Source organism: Hibiscus syriacus, unplaced genomic scaffold (assembly GCF_006381635.1).
Source record: "Hibiscus syriacus cultivar Baekdansim isolate YM2019G1 unplaced genomic scaffold, ASM638163v2 tig00111100_pilon, whole genome shotgun sequence".
In the NCBI taxonomy this organism is placed as follows: domain Eukaryota; kingdom Viridiplantae; phylum Streptophyta; class Magnoliopsida; order Malvales; family Malvaceae; genus Hibiscus; species Hibiscus syriacus.
The window spans coordinates 17,100-34,860 of record NW_024062985.1 but is presented as its reverse complement, the minus strand read 5'-3'; the positions used below and the strand labels follow the sequence as shown (position 1 = coordinate 34,860).

At 35.0% G+C, this 17,761-nt stretch overlaps 1 pseudogene; it reads right to left on the bottom strand.

Annotated features, from left to right (window-relative positions):
* Positions 1-1,829: 1,829 nt before the first annotated feature.
* LOC120153439 lies at positions 1,830-4,652 on the bottom strand (annotated as a pseudogene).
* Between the last annotated feature and the right edge of the window lie 13,109 nt (positions 4,653-17,761).

Genomic DNA, 17,761 nt, shown 5'->3' with positions numbered 1-17,761 from the left:
GTATCATATGCTTGGAAACTGAAGCAGACATTTCAAGCTTAGGGTGTGTTTAATATATTATTTTAAAAAAATTACTTTCATTCTTCCATTTTATTAAGATTTAAATGATCAGCTTTCAATTTTTTAATGGTAACAATAAAAAAAAGTTTAAAAGAAAAGTGTTGAATAAAATAAGTGGATAATTACTCTTCACTTACGGTTGAAAATATCAAGTTAATTTTATTATTCACAAGTTTATATTTAGAATAAATTATAATTTTATTTTAAAAATGAAATATTCAAATTAATTTATTACCAACGGGAGTCTGATTTTAAAAAGTGATAATCAGTGTGATTAAAAAATCGAGTTCTATTACCACCAGTGGTTGGTTCAAGTGATAAACAATTTGATATCACTTGAAAAAGACCTAGAGTTTAAGTCATTGTGGATGTAGAAAATTTCTGCTGAAAATCTCATTTATTAAAACCAGATATACGACATAGGTCGATCCTAATTAGTTAAGACAAAATTTTGGAAAGACAATAAAACACAGAAAAAGACAAATTCTATTTGTCACAAATTTTACACCATGCTCTCAAACCTTTTTAGAATAATAAATGTATAATGTAGATCACCTTCAAATTATTCAGTACCGTACTGCCATTTTTTTTTGTCAAACCACAGTTTTAGTGTTTTATTATACTTAATTTTACATTTTAGTTCTTACACTTTAATTTTATATATTTAACTTTTGATATCATTTGGTTAATACTGTTGGCTATTCTTATTAAAATACTTACGTGGATTTTAAAAAATAAAACTATCGAGATAAAAATACATGCCAATGTAACGAGTTAGGATGGCTATTTTCAAGGTATAATTTCATGTTAGGCTGGTTATTTTATGGAGTAAAAAATATTTTGAGTTATTCATTTTGATGAGTATTATTTTATAGCTTAAATTTTATTTAAATTTTTTTAAGTCAAATCGAGTTGTTTGAGCTTCGTTTTAAATTTAATTGTAAATATTTATAATGTTATGATACTATTTGATTTAAATTTAAACGGTTTTATATAATCATTATGTTAATTACTAAAATTTTTTGAAATACTAGAGTTCAATTTTATAACTCGACTTAAATTTGAAATTTTATTCAAGTCGAGTTTATAAAATTACAAGTCTAGTTAAATTTTTTAACATCAAATCGAGTCAAAAAATTCAAAAAACAATTTAGTAGAGTTTCGCCCACCCTCTAATTACAATATTTACAAAATTCAAATGGGCTTGGTGGGTTAGAATTAGTAAGTTGATGGCTTGGGTAAATCTGATTTCAATATACCCATGGAGATCAATCCCTGGTCCGGGAAGGGTTTCCAGCTGTAATTTCTCATCACCATTTTATGATTGTCCAATCACAATACGACTGTGCAAAGGGCCTGCCGTAATTTGCAGAAAACAGCATGAGTCTTAACATTATGTAGTGGGGGTGGCTTTGTTATCATTCTTTCGACTCATTACCTGTCCTTAAGCTAGTTGGCCATTTCTGCTGCCTCTCATTGTCCTCTTTGGGTCATTTTCCACGATTTCACGTGCTGGGGAATGAGAGTAAAATTGAAAAATATTCCACCATTTGTCTTACTTGCCAAATTGTGCATACCGAAAAAAAGAAAGCAGCCCCCAGAACTGTCTTATCCCTTAAATTCTACATCCTTTAACCTATTTGTAAGCTTTTTCTCACCTCTAACTATAGAAGCAAAGAACTGAGAAAACCACTAAAAAAAAGTCAGCATTGTTGCATTTTAACTAATTCTTTTGACATCCAATTACAACCGAAATGATGCAATACATGAAAAAACTTTGATACATTTAGAGAGTTCAAGTCCTTAGTAAAGCACATTGCTGTCAGTCTAGATTTATGAAAGTGCAGCTTCAGTTATGGCATTAACCAGAGGTTAGTAATAGCCGAATCGAGGCAATAACCCTTGAGAATTTTCATGAACTGCTCATTAATCCACCTAATTCTTGTATCACATTGTCTATGGATGGCCTGTGGTAAGGAGATTCGTGGGTGCAAAGCAATGCGATCCTGCCGAGTTTTGTTGCCTCGGAATCTGAGTACTTTCCGTCAAGATTCATGTCAATGAGATCTTCGACTCTGCATGTCTCGGCAGCATGCCGGATCAGTTGGGTGATTTTTTGCTTTCCGCTAAGTATCTGAAATACAATCATACCAAATGCATAAACATCACTCTTTTCGGTGAAACGGCCTGTTGTAGTGTACTCCGGAGCAAGGTATCCCATTGCAGCACTGGCCTTGAGAGTGGAGAAGACAATGTCATCTGCGAGGAGTTTGTGCAGACCAGAATCCGAGAGTAAGGGATTAGATTGGTTGTCTATAAGTACCGTCTCTGCAGAAATATTCTGGTGAACGAGAGCGAGTTTGCTTCCTTTGCTTTCATGCAGATACCTGATACCTGTTTAAGAACATCAGAATCCCAGACTCAGAATAAAAATTCATTATCCCCCCATTATCAAGTTCACTTAAATTGAATATCACATAAAAAATATCAAATGTTTAAGATAACTGACCTTTAGCGACGCCATAAATGATCGAAATCCTTGTCGACCATTCGATAACCTTTCCACAGCCCTGCTTTACATCAAGATACTGCAACAGATTTCCACTGTGGACATAATCATAGACGAGAAAGCACTCCCCTCTGCCCTTTGAACAACAAAAGCCTCTAAATCTCACTAGATTTTCGTGTTTCAACGAAGTCAATATCTTAAGACCTTGTAGAAACTCAGATTCATCAGACTTGCAACTTGTTTTGGCTATGCATTTTACTACAACTGCAGAACTATCTCTCAAGGAACCCTTATATATGGCTGAGAAATTACTCTTCCCCAGCAAATTTGCCTCTGAGAAACACTGAGTCGCACGCTCTACTTCCTCTAAATTGAACACAAAGCTCTCGAAAACTTCCTGGGAAAACCCATTCCCAGTCCTACCATTGTCTAAGGGGTCCCAGCCACTAGAATACTCTAAACTAATTAGGGGCGAGGCACTTCTTCTGTTCACCTCCTTGACCTGGTCTGTGCTAAGCCGACTATCTGATGCATCAAAAGCACTCCCGATTCTCTGTTTTCTCCGACGGTACCAAGCGTAAGTGAAAAGTGCGGCAACTGTCAGCACAAGAAAAACACCAACAATGCCAGAGACTACACCGATTTTCGTACTTTCAGATGGCCTTGAACAGTTAGTTTTGCTGCAATCAGGTTGTAAATCAGCAGACTCCGGTATATTCTTCCCGTTAAGGCCAGTGGGTTTGAACGGTTCGGGACTATTTCCATATATCTTACTTGATTCTGCACAACCTTTCAGGCTAGGGAACCCAACACCACACAGGCCCAGATTGTTTTCATATCGGAACCCAGCATTCAGTCTCTTCAAAGCTGCATTTCATCCACAAAGATACTGATTAAACACATGAAAACAGGAGAACAAGTTTAAGGATGAGTGTACAACATCAAATAGTGAGAGTACCTGGTGGGACATTGCCAGATAAGGTGTTATTGTGGATGTCTAACACTTTCAACATAGGAGCATTGGCTAACTTCACCGGAACCGAACCGAAAAGATTATTAAAGCTCAAGTCCAGCCTTGTTAACATCTCCAAATCTCCCAAACTTGCAGGGATTGCACCAGTTAGTCCATTATATTGCAATGCAAGGACAGTAAGCTTGTGTAAAGATCCTAACTGTGTTGGTAAACCCCCACTCAACCTATTGTAACACAGCTGAAAAACTGCAACCAGAGGAACCCAGAATTGTTTCACGGTTGGTTAATGTTAATATCATGAAAATTTTCTATCAAATACTTTATAATATATATGGAACCTACAAACAAACTCATATCTGCATAAGGAAACAGATCTAAAGATGTTTACTGCACTTTTGAAACACCAAAAAGAAGAAAAGCATGAATCAAAGATTATAACTTTATAAATGTAACTTTTTCGGCTATTAGAAAACAAAAAATTAACATAACGCAAAGTTAACAAAGACTTCAACTTTTTTTTGTGACACATAAACCTCCAAAGCGTAAGAATATATAAAAAATAGAAAGTTATTTTTTAAGTACCTTGAAGATTAGTCATGTTGCCAACATGTGGAGGAATCTCGCCGGACAAGTTATTGACATTGAGATACAAATCAGTGAGTTGAGTGAGAGTAGCAATCTCCTTGGGTATCTCCCCACTCAACGTGTTGAAATGCAGGTACAAACCGGTCAAGCTCTTGAGTCCACCCAGAGCCGCCGGTATTTGACCGGAGAGACCTTTCCTTGCAGCGAAATGTTGACCACTCGGCCCTCTCCGTTGCATGCGACCCCGTCGAATGAAGCGGCGCTACATGGGTCGGAATAAGGCGTCCAGGATGACAAGAAGCGACTGTCTGGGTCCAATGAGGCTTTGATCTGGAGGAGAAGTTCACGCTCAGTTGGCGAAGATAAGGAGAAAGGGAGGATGGAGAGCAGAAAGAGGAGGAGGAGGGACATGTTTGGATGGAAAGAAAATTGGAAGGTGAGAGAGAAGAGAGTGGGAAAAACAGGTTTCAGAGTGAGATTCGAATTTGTTGTAGATATTTGGCTTTGAGTTTTGATTTGAGTTAATGAGGAAAATGCTGCAGGCTGCTGTTTGGTCGGTAAAGGTAAGCCCACATCAGTCAACACTTATGTGAATTTAAACAGTAAATTATGCCAACGTATTTTTGTCTAAACACAAAAAATGAATAATTTCATTATTTTGAACATTCAAAACAAAAAAAATATGCAACTCTTTCTGTCGGTTGCCAGAAAAACACCCATCTTAGTTTCATAATTTTGTAAAAGGATAAATTTATACATCAATTTTAGTTTCATTTGAATTTATTATAAGATAAATTTAAATAATAAAATATTAAAATTAAAATATTTTTTATATATTGAACTTATATTTACATCTAGTTTAAATTTTAAATTTACTTTATTTGGATTTGAGTTTAAATTTATATATTTACTGTCAGAAATTGTAAAACCAAATTGAACTGAAAACCATTATTTCTATACTATTTGGTTTGTGTTTTAATTTTAAAAAATTGTAAAGTATAATTAAATTAATCTTTTATTAAAAAATGAACGAACCAAGCCAAATACTTCCCTTATCATTAGTCCCTTAACAAGTAGCAGACACGTTCTTGAATATTCTTGATTTTATGAGAGAAATAAAAAAAATTAGTCTCTATATTGGAAAACTAAACAGCCTACAACATTTTTGTTGGTTTTCCTATTTGTTTAGAGAAGACATTCGCGTAGCTTACGAGAGCATAGCTGAGTAGTTGAAAACGTATAGGTGGTGACTGGTGAGGACCACGTGCGTCGTGAATTTTTTTAATCCATAATGTAACAGATGAGTGGGCTAAGCAATATGTGGTGACAATTTTGTAGATGTTGAAAAGTATAAGATAATGATTACAGCATTGGACCGTCGTGGACTACTGATCAAATACCGAATTAACAATGACAGTAATATGAGCTGTTAACAGAGATTAGAAACCATCCATTGAAACTTTTGGTCATTGGACAAGAGTAAGGGGATGTTCATTTTCACCCATCCCTTCAGTTTTTGTCCATTTCCTGCTCTCTTTTAGCCCATTACGGGACGGCTGGATCACCCCGCATATTGATTTTTATGTTAAATCAAACATATCCAATGTTAATTCTTTATAATTACACGTTAGTGTAATTGTTATGGTAGTTATTACATTTTCATGCAATTATAATAAGAGAAAATAATTTCAGTGACCAAAAATGTCTTATAATATACGATTTTAATCAATTTTTTTGGATTTGCCAAAATGACCAACTAAATCGCAATGCGATCGATAATTCGCAACGCGATCTCCGGTATCGCAAATCAGTTTCCAGATTCGCAACGCGAACTTCGACTATCGCATTGCGATTTACATATTCGCATTGCGATAGTCCAATTTCGCGTTGCGATTTATTCCAAGTTCGTTGCAATAGTCGAAGTTCGCGTTGCGATTTATTCCAAATTCGTTGCGTTAGTCCAAGTTTGCGTTGCAATTTATTCCAAGTTCGTTGTGATAGTCGAAGTTCGCGTTGCAATTTATTCCAAATTCATTGCGATAGTCCAAGTTCACATTGCGATTTATTCCAAGTTCGTTGCGATAGTCCAAAATCGCAACGACGTTATTGCATTTGTTTCTTAAGAATTTTCTCTAAAAAGATAGTATTCACGCGGACGTGTCGAAGACACGTATTACCACGACCCGACCCGACCCTACCCGAGACGAGACGAGGCGGACTGCGGCGGCGGCGGCGCGCGAGAGTCCCCTTTGTTCTCTACCACTCAACAAGGAAGTGAGAAAGCCAAGCCTTAAATATCATTCCCAATAGTGTTCCCAATACTATTTGAGATTGAGCATTACCAACACTTGTTCCCAATACTATGTGGGATTGAGCCTTAAATAGTGATATTATTTTTGAATGTTTTGCTTAAAATTGCAATAATCGCGATTGATTTTAGATTGACTTTTAATTATGACATATTTAATCGTATAATACTAATGCAATTGGTTGTTGATTCAGTTGTTTTAAGGTGCATGATTGTTAATTGTTTCCTGAATAATCACATTGTATTGGAAACAAGTGTTTTTAATGCTCAATCCCACATAGTATTTGAAACACTATTGAGAATGGTATTTAAGGCTTGGCTTTCTCACTTCCTTGTTGAGTGATAGAGAACAAGGGGGACTCTCGCGCGCCGCCGCCGCCGCTGTCTCGACTCGTCTCGGGTCAGGTCGGGTCGTGGTCGTGGTAGTCTTCGACACGTCCGCGCGAATACTATCTTTTTAGAGAAAATTCTTAAGAAACAAATGCAATACCACCAGTCGTTGCGATTTTGGACTATCACAACGAATTTGGAATAAATCGCAATGCGAACTTGGACTATCGCATTGCGAATATGTAAATCGCAATGCGATAGTCCAAGTTCGCATTGCGATAGTCGACTATCGCATTGCGATTTACATATTCGCATTGCGATAGTCCAAGTTCGCATTGCGATAGTCAAAGTTCACATTGCAATAGTCGAAGTTTGCGTTGCAAATCTGGAAACTGATTTGCGATACCGGAGATCGCGTTGCGAATTATCGATCGCATTGCGATTTAGTTGGTCATTTTGGCAAATCCAAAAAAAGTTGATTAAAATCGTATATTATAAGACATTTTTGGTAAATGAGGTTATTTTCTCTTATAATAACTAAATTAAGTTAAAATAATTGAACTAAATTCCGTATTAAGTATAGTGTAAGAACTAAAACCATAATTTAATAAAATTTAAGAAAACACACGCATGTATTGATTCCTTTTGATGCCTCTGTTTTGAAAATCGGACATGATCGGTCGGTTCAACCGGGAATCGTTGCTTAGTCTGGTTCAATCTAAACCGATTGAATCGCTATTAGTGAACCGGCTTGAACCGTTGAACCGTTTGAACCGGACCTGCTGAAAAACTGGGATTTTTGTTTTTTTTTTAAAAATTAAACCAAACAACGTCGTTTGTTAAACGAGCCAAGTCGAACTCGAGTATTGCTAGCTCGACTCGAACTTAAAAACTTTAAAAGTAAGCTCAACTCAACTCAAACTCACAAGCTAAAAATTATCAAGTTCAACTCAAACTCGAAATATAATATTGAAACTTGAACTCAAAAAGGCTTGAACTAAAAAATAATTTAGAAGCTCGATTGAAGCCTAAAATTCGAGCTTGATTGAAGTGAAAGAATAGTTCACTCAATGCTCACCAAAAGGTTTCATGATTTTGAATGCCAAATTACCTCTATTATTTATAGAAGTTAGTTGTGATGCGCTTCTATGTTTCTTAGCAATGTGAGATTGTTTTGTTCTCGTATTTTCTCTTTAGACTTTTGGGATGCTCTTCTATGTTTCTTAGCCATGTGTGATTGTTTTTAAAAAAAATTAAACCAAACAATATCATTTTGTTATGATTTTTTAACCCCAAATTTATTTTTTTAATTATAGTTATATAATTATATTTATTATTTAATATGTTTTACCTTAAATATTATGTTGTAGTTAATTTGAATCATTTTGTTTTACTTGATTTTACGGTTTTTAACTTATATATATTATGACTTGCTTTGAATATGATTTGTGATATAAAGAATTATTTTTTATTAAATATTTTTGGTATTTTTATTTAATTTTTTAAATAATTATGACGTCTTCCGGTTCTTCCGACCGGTTCGACCGATTGAACCAGTGAACCGATAGCATGATCGGTATTCAAAACAAATTGGTCCATGATGGGGATTTACAATCGGACAGAGAAATTATTGTTAATTCTTCTAATCTTATTGGGGATTATAAGATCGCTATTAATCCAATTGGTGGTTCATGTGAGGTGATGCAGATTAGTAGATCGCGCAATTGGAGTAAGCCGAATAGAGATGAGGTTAAAATTAATGTGGATGGGGCTTTTTGCAAATCTTCTCGCACAGCGGCTTTTGGAGTTGTTGCTAGAGATGCGCATGGGATGGTGTTAGGGGGTATGGCAAGGAAGATTGTCCCACTGTTTTCGACGGAATCTACCGAAGCACTTGCTTTCACTGAGGGTATTAGATTTGCTTCAGAGAATGGGTGGAACAATACTATTATTGAAGGCGATGCCATCTCGATAGTTTACAAGTTGTCGAATCAGAGCAAGAAAAAGAGTCAGGATTTCTCTACAATTGGATTGTTGCTCAATGAGGCTAGGCGATTGTTATCTGATCTCCCTTCACTAAAGGTGTTTTATGTGAGTAGGGACGCTAATAGAGTTGCTCATACTTTGGCTCAATGGGCCTTATCGAACCACAATCCAATTGAGTTTTTCCTGGATGAACCTGATTGTATTAAACAACTTGTAATTGAGGATGCTATTGGAATATAAGCAATACTTTATTTCAAAAAAAAATAAGTTTTTTTTTTAAAAAAAGTGATTAATATTGTTAAAAGATAACGAAATGTATAACGTTTGAGTCAAACTCTAACCGATGTGATGTAAAATTAGATTGGCAGTGTGCATTTTCAAAATCAAATACGGAGGCTCTTTACCGACGTCGTCCTTTGTCGGTATTGTGCATGACCCATACCATGACTGACCTCATGCTCACCTCATTCTTATGTAAGACTAAATCGAACTCCCTCTTTTTTTTTCCTTCTTATTTATCAAATTCGTACAAGAATTCAAAAACGGCACTGTTCAAGTGAGATTCAAAAACATGATCTTGTTTTGCAGATGGACGGTCAGCTTTTCAAAAATCCAGGCTTTGTAACAGTCTCTTATACTGTTTTCTCCAGCTTTTCCATCATACTTCCTTTGTAAATTTTGAAATGGCCACAACTGTTGGACACACAGAGTGGGGTAACGAGCCTTAGTGGAAGCAAATAGTGTTAGGCATGACACTTGTCTTATTTTTTTATATTAATTACACCAAACCAATAGTCTCTCCTCTATTCATGCCCTTTTCTATTGTTTACTGCATGAATCAATAGGGTACTTGGATGTGTCATGTCTCCGACTTTTCTGCTGTTTACTTATGATTCGAATCTCAGTTATATATTTTTTGTGCCTCCATCATTAAAAAAAATAACAATACTTCGAAAATAAAAGTGATAAAGAAAAGCAACATGTAAAGAAAGATTTGGTGGTTCATTATGTAACTTTTTACTTTTTAATATTTCCACTATTCCCTATTCAGATCACGGGGAACAACAACATTCACTGTTCAAAGGACATACTTTTCAGCAACATGAAGGCCCGATTCAACGCTTACAAATCATCAACCCTGAGGGGAAGTTATTTTTAACGTAGCCATTTGTGATGAGATAGAAATTAGAGATAAGTTCAGTCTTACCAATTGAAATAGATTCACTCTATACCTATGTTTCAAACAATATTCTTTCTTGGATATCCATAAATATTCTTTAAGATAGGTACATATGTATTAATAACACAAAATATTCGTATATAATTGACATAAATTAATTAAAGAAAATTTAAGTGGATTCACCGATATATATATATATATATTACATTGACCAATAAATTTTCCAATTTAAGAATATATTCTCCGAGCAAAACACAGATAAATTTGATTTCCAGGATTAATTTTTTGGAGATGATGCCCCCAAGATAACAACCAAGCAATTTGACCATCTGGTTCTAGGACCCTCTGCTGCAGAAGGCTTGCCCAACCGTTTGAAATGCCAAGGTTTTTTTTAACTTGTTGCTAGTCCAATAATTTAATATAAGTACTTGCATTCACTTCTAAAAACTATGGTACTGATATAACTGGGTTACGCGAGTAGGTGTCCGTTTTCTAGACAAAAGTGAATATTCTGCTCTTTCTTTTTAATGTCTCTGCTTGCTCGTTAATATATGATATTCTCATCGAAAACAAATAATAAAGAGACTTCTTTTATTGAGCTCCCAGTCCCTAAATTAGTCGCTGTGATATTCTACAAGGTATATAGTTTTCTTTTTTTAATAGAAACTTATGTTTTCAATATGTTGCAGGAGTTAAAGCTCTCAACAACACCCATTTTTCAAACCCATCTCATGCCTCTGGTGTTGGAGACGGTATTGCATTTGCCACTGTTTTTACTATATACAACAACTCATCTGACAATCCAGTGAATAGTAGACTATCAAACTTGGTTACTGTTGGGAATGCTTCATATAGCAAGCCAGAACGATCAATGGCCGTTATGAATGTCTTCGTTAGCTTCATTCAGGTAACTCTTCAGTTAAACACCGTAGTGTCTGCTAGAGATTTCCATTGCTTCAAGTGTCAGAACTAACTCAGCGTCTCTGTTTTATGAGGTCTTATTTAATTTTAAACTTACCGACTCATCTTCCAATGTATTATGGCATTATTGTAATGTATAGAATTGTTTCCTAAATGCTTGGTGATCAGCTGGCCCTCTCCGGGTCGTAAAATCCGATGCCTCTTTTGATGCAAAAGGATTTAGTAAAGCACAGGCTTTTACTAAGGAGATTGGTGTGTCAATACTGTTTCTACCATGTGCAACATATAATTGGACACCGCCTGAAGGCACTGGCCAATTTCTTGGGATGCCTCTGGTGTGTCAGTACTGTATCTACCATGTGCTACACAGACGTTGTAGTGGAAATGTACAATTTGCAAAAAAATATCCACATTCAGTGAAAACAGATGCAGTGCAAATATGTAAAGTTTTAGTTCTTGGTTTTAAGCAAAGATCAAAAGTGATTTTTTCATGCCTCTCTACCTGAGTGTTCAAACGTGTTGACAACATTTTTCATTTTTGCAATTACTGATCTTAGATGTGCCTAAACAGAACTTCATATAGATTACTTCTAATGAACCGACCATGTAATTTTATTTTGGCTACATAAAGCATGTTCACTAATTTAGTAAAATAAATTGGGTATTTTTAAAGAAAAATTAAAAATTACGGGTCAGGGTTCTAGCTCGCTAGATTACAAGGGTTCACATGTTAAAATTCTTTAAATAAATACTATCTTATATTTACTTCAGATTTATAAAAAAAATGATTTATCCGGTTTGAATATTCAAAACTGACAAACGAGTCAAATTAATCACCTAAATCAAACAAATCGAATTTATGTAATTTGGATAGTTTGTCCAATTAAAAATTTTAAATTATATAATTGATAAAAATAAATTAATTTGTATCAAGTATTCTATTTTTTTCAAATACCGATCATTACATGTCCAGACACATATCAACTTTTTTTCTACTCAAAAAATTATATACTCGAAATTTTGGATACTTGAAAAAGAATGACTACTCATTATGAACCCTAATTACATACAATGTCAATGAGTAAATGGATGTCCCTTGTTCTCATATGTAATGAGATAAGGGGAGGTAAGATAGTAGGTTGCCCCCAACACTAGGTTGAGAGCAATTTCCGTAAGAGACCTCCAAATTATGAAATGCACTCCATGAGACTCGATCTCACGACATCAAGATTAAGAGCCTTGTAATCTACCAACTCAGCTGGATGGAGTATATATTCTTATTGTTATGGAAATATGTGTACTGTCGGCGGATAGAGTTGATATTACAATATTTTAGGCTACTATTGCCCGCATTTGGTGGAACAATTATGCAGAATCTGCCAACTGCTCTTAAAATAGAATTGTTTTATGATATTTGTTTTAATTTATTTATGGTGTTTTCCGGGCAAAAATGCCAGAATAATGCATGTGGGGAATATTTTTTCCCCAACTAATGCCCTTTGCCTATTATTTCCTCAAATGGGGTGAAATATACAGTGCTTAATGTGGTTCTTTGGATATCTCGGCGTTTTTAGGGTTAATTTTTCCATGATTGCTTTCTCGGCGTCTTTCGGGTTATGAAACTATGGGAATGCTCGGCGTCTTCAAGCAATTGGCCTGTGGGATATCTCGGCGTCTTCTGCATGCTACAAGGAATGCCAAGGTGGATCTCTTGGCGTCTTCACCTGTCGTCTGATGGGAATCACGGGTTCTGCAAGGAGAGAGCACGGGTTCTGCAAGGAGAAATCACGGGTCCTGGGTCCTGCAAGGCTGCACGTCTGCATGTGGGGGTCCTGCACGTCTGCATGTGGGGGGCATGCAACTGTTGGATTTCTCGGCGTCTTCTTTACATTTAGGTAAAGATTTCTCGGCGTCTTTGCATGGAAAGCTGGATAGCTCGGCGTCTTCTTAACAAATAAATATGGATGAGTTACGAATGTGTTTATAAGAGATGCTCGGGCTGAGGCTGAGGCAATGTGAGAGTTTGGGGCTGAGGCAATTCACAATTACAGAAGCAGTGAGAGCTTGAGAGGGAGATTGATCAGCAGTAAGATCACAAAGCATAGCCTGAGGTAATTTAAACTTAAGCCTTATATCTCATTTGATTCTTGTTTTAAAGGTTTAGGGTTTTATATTGATCTCATAATTTTAGTTTCATAAGTTTATTAATTTTGTGATTATATGTTGTTACACTCTGAAATAATAATTTATATGTTGTTACATAATTTGAAATAAGGTTGGGACCATTTTGGAACATTGTAAAGTTTTAGGGACCATTTTGTAAAATTTAAGGAATTTAAGGAATAAGAGTAAATTATTAAAAGTTGCTATACTATGCTGGAATTTAGTATTAGTATGCTTAATTGGTTAAATTAGAAAGAATTTAAAATTTATGGATTAAATTGCTAACTTTGAAAATGTTGAGAACCAAATAGTAATTAGGGATCGTTTTGCAAAATTTGAGGAATTTAAGAAATTAGAGTAAATTATAAAAAGTTGGTATACTATGCTTGAATTTAGTATTAATATGCTTAATTGGTTAAATTTGAAAGAATTTATAAATTTAGTGATTAAATTGCAAAGTTTGAAAATGTTGAGAAGCAAATAGTAATTAGGGATCATTTTATATTTGATGTTTATTTTTTATTAAAGTAGATAACATGCAATTGATTATTTGAATAAAACAATGTAATAATTGAGTGTAATATTTAATTTTTTTTTGTCTAGATTTGTTGAAACATGGTCGAAGAAAATGTTCTTTTGAGGCTAGATGGTCGACACATTTCGAGTAATTTGGGAGAATGGTAATATGATCGACTTATTTTTTTTATTTGAGAACGGTGTATTAATTCTAATTACAATGACTACTAAATTGCAGGATGACGAACAACGAGTCCTTCGTCCTCGACTTATCAACTGTGAGATGCCAGATCAACGTATTGTTGATAATTTGAAAACAGTGGGTTTTTATGATGTTGCTTTTGTAAGAGAATTTCGGTTGATCCCCGGTTTGATAAGTGCATTAATTGAAAGGTGGAGACCAGAAACTCATACTTTTCATCTTCCATGTGGTGAATGTACGATCACTTTGGAGGATGTGGCTTTACAACTAGGGGTTCCTACAAATGGAATGGCAGTGGTTGGAAATACAGATCTTGACATGTTTGCAATATGTGAGCGTTACCTTGGGAAGGTACCAGACAAAGATGTAGCAAAAGGGTCACGACTGAGATTATCCTGGTTGGCAAATGAGTTTAAGCTCGATCCACAATGTAGTGAGCGAGACATTATATGCAACTCGAGCATATATATTACGTTTGATCGGCGGAATGTTGATGCCAGATAAATCCAGTAATCTTGTCCATATACAATATCTTCCGTTTTTGGAGAACTTCTTTATGACCCGTCAATATAGTTGGGGATCAGCAATATTGGCATTCTTGTATCGCGAGATGTGCAAGGCATCATTAATTGTTAATGATGCGTACACGACTGAAATCGGCGGATGCACGATGTTATTACAATCGTGGGCGTGGTACAGAATTCCATGGTTAACACCGATTAGCCGAACTGCAGTTGACTTTCCTCTTGCCGGAAGGTAATTTTATTGATTTAAAATATTTTATCTTTAATTAAATAAAAAATATTTTGTAAATGAAAAATAATTACAAAATTTTATTTTGATTGGTATACAGATGGAGGCATAAAATAGAAAGAACGGGGTTGGCGTACAACAACGTGAAAGAGTTTAAGTTTAAGATTGACATCAAATGCAAAGTTGAGGTATATATAAAATTAATAAGTGAATTTATTTTTTATTATGTTTATATTATAATATTGTTATTTATTAATTTGTTGATTTTTATAATTATTTAATTAAATAATAACTATATAATTTTATTTTATAGTTTATTTGGAGGCCGTACCATGATCAAGAAATTATGTCGTGCGTACCGCAACATGTCTGGGAGGGTTGTGAATATTGGTGTGCTGTTACACCATTTAGTCAAATGGTTGGTGATTCTGGTATTACGCCCTACACTCCTCAGCATGTTCCTCATCAATCACTCATGTTCCCTCCTATGTTTGGGGCAACAAATGATTTTGATCAGATGACATCTATGATCACAAGTACGAGTGTTTGTCCTCAGATGGGAGAGCATAGTGGTGGTGGGCATGTATTTACAACACCAGAACCTATGCCCTCGATGAATGAGCAGGTTGGTTATGCTGAACAAACTCCTGAACAAGTGCAACGACAACAACGAAACCGACGTGGGCCTCGACATTATTACTCAACAACACCCCGACACCGACAAGAGTTGTAATCCTTATTTTAATTATTTGTATCAAATTAAAGTAATTGAATCGAATATATTTACTATTATTATATCAGTAAATATAAATCATTAAAGTCAAGTAATTATTATTAAATCATTAAAATTAAATCATTAAAATTAAGTAATTATTATTAAATTATTAAAATTAAATCATTAAAGTAATTATTATTAAATCATTAAATCATTAAATCATTAAAATAATTATTATTAAATCATTAAATCATTAAATCATTAAAGTAATTATTATTAAATCATTAAAGTTAAATCATTAAAGTAATTATTATTAAATCATTAAATCATTAAAGTTAAATCATTAAAGTAATTATTATTAAATCATTAAATCATTAAATCATTAAATCATTAAAGTAATTATTATTAAATCATTAAATCATTAAATCATTAAAGTAATTATTATTAAATCATTAAATCATTAAATCATTAAATCATTAAAATAATTATTATTAAATCATTAAATCATTAAATCATTAAAGTAATTATTATTAAATCATTAAAGTTAAATCATTAAAGTAATTATTATTAAATCATTAAAGTTAAATCATTAAAGTAATTATTATTAAATCATTAAAGTTAAATCATTAAAGTAATTAAATTTAAATAATTATTATTAAATATGTACTCGAGTAATTGAATCGCATATAATATAAAAATTTATAAAATAATAAGATTACTGCTGAGGTCTATACTGTGGAAGGTTTGGACAATTTCTTTTTGAATGCCCTTCACCTCTACATAATCCACACCTCTTCGGTTGGCCTTTCTCTCTAATATGTATATCCATACTGGTATGAATACGAGTAGATTCCGGTCGACCCGTTGGACTTCTACGAAGTAGTGGATTTGGCAACTATTCATCATGATCGCGATTGTCCCAATAAGATTCATTTGGGATCGGTCTGAACTCATGGTTGTATATATTTAATATCCTCTGTAGGTGAAAGCACTCATCAACATAAGTGTATGAATTGATTCCAGTATGCATACATGCAGCGACTGCATGAGCACACGGATATCTCCACGCCTGAAAGCGGCCACAATCACACCATCTTTGTCGTAAATTAACAGTAAATGATTCTCGATCTGCTCCTTCGTTGCGACGTATGCATGCGATGACAACAAAAGTATGTCCAATTCGATCGAAGTCATGAACAAACATTGAGGTTGCCATACGCTCATTTGCTTCCATTGCTTCTACCACCGCCGGAGCCCAGATTTTACCTCGATTTATCAGACACTCGATCTCTTTCCCTTTATCAGACCAAACTTTAGCCAACCTAAAGTATGTCTCTTTCACCACACTCGCTATTGGGAGATGTCGTGTACCTTTTAGTACTGAATTAATGGCCTCAGCAAGGTTTGTAGTCATGTGTCCGTATCTCCGACCACAATCGTATGCTTGCGACCACATCTCCCGCTCGATTTTCGACGCCCATTTCCAAACACGCTCATCTATGGCCTTCAAATCCTCCAATCTCTTGTCAAAATTTGGTTGGCGTAGTTCATATCCTGTTTCAAAATAGATATTGTGTTAAAGTCAATTTATAAACAAACACATAAATGAGTACAAATGCTGAAAATAAAACTTACCCATGCTGACTATCTCCCTACGAATACGGCCGTTATGAAACTTCTCAATACAATTCTTACCAATATGACGGATACAATATGCGGGATATGCGTGCGGAGGTGTCCAACGACTTCCTGGTCGTTCAATTGCTGCCAAAGGCCAGTTCCTCGATCGGATATCAAGGAAACTCCTTCTTCTCGGACGACATACTTACGTAGATTATTGAGAAAGAAGTCCCAAGCCTCTGTTGTCTCTCCTTCAACGATGGCGAATGCAATTGGGAATATATTTCGTTGACCATCCTGCGCAACTGCTATCAATAATATATGTCTGTATTGACCGTATAACCATGTACCATCTATTTGGACCATACGTTTGCAAAATGGAAAACCTTCTATGCAAGACTTGAATGCCCAAAAGAGTCTATGGAATATTCTCTTCCCTTGAACAAGTTGATCTTCTCGGTCGTATGCAGGCATGGTCTGAGACTTCACGATGGTTCCAGGTATGAATTGTTTCATAGCTCGTAACAAATCAGGTAACTCATTGTATGATGTATCCCAATCGCCATATATCAACCTCCTTGCCTTCTCCTTCGCATGCCACACGGGTTTGTATTTTACATTGTATCCGAACTGGTCTCGAATAGATGCAGCTAACACCGAGCAAGGGATCCTTGGATTTTGTTCAACCAAAACCTTCACATATTGACAAATTACATCGGAGTCCAGTAGTCGGTGGTCTTGTTCGATAGAGTTTTGCAAACATGTGTGTGGACCATTGTACCTTGTGATGACCCAAGCATCTTGCCTCTGCATTTTGGACACTCTGATCAACCATTTACACTCGGGCCCATATTTAACACACTTTGCGTACAAAGTTTTCTGGTTGGACTCTGCAGTCTTGCAATCTACATGGCCTCTTATGCAATACTCTTTAATCGCT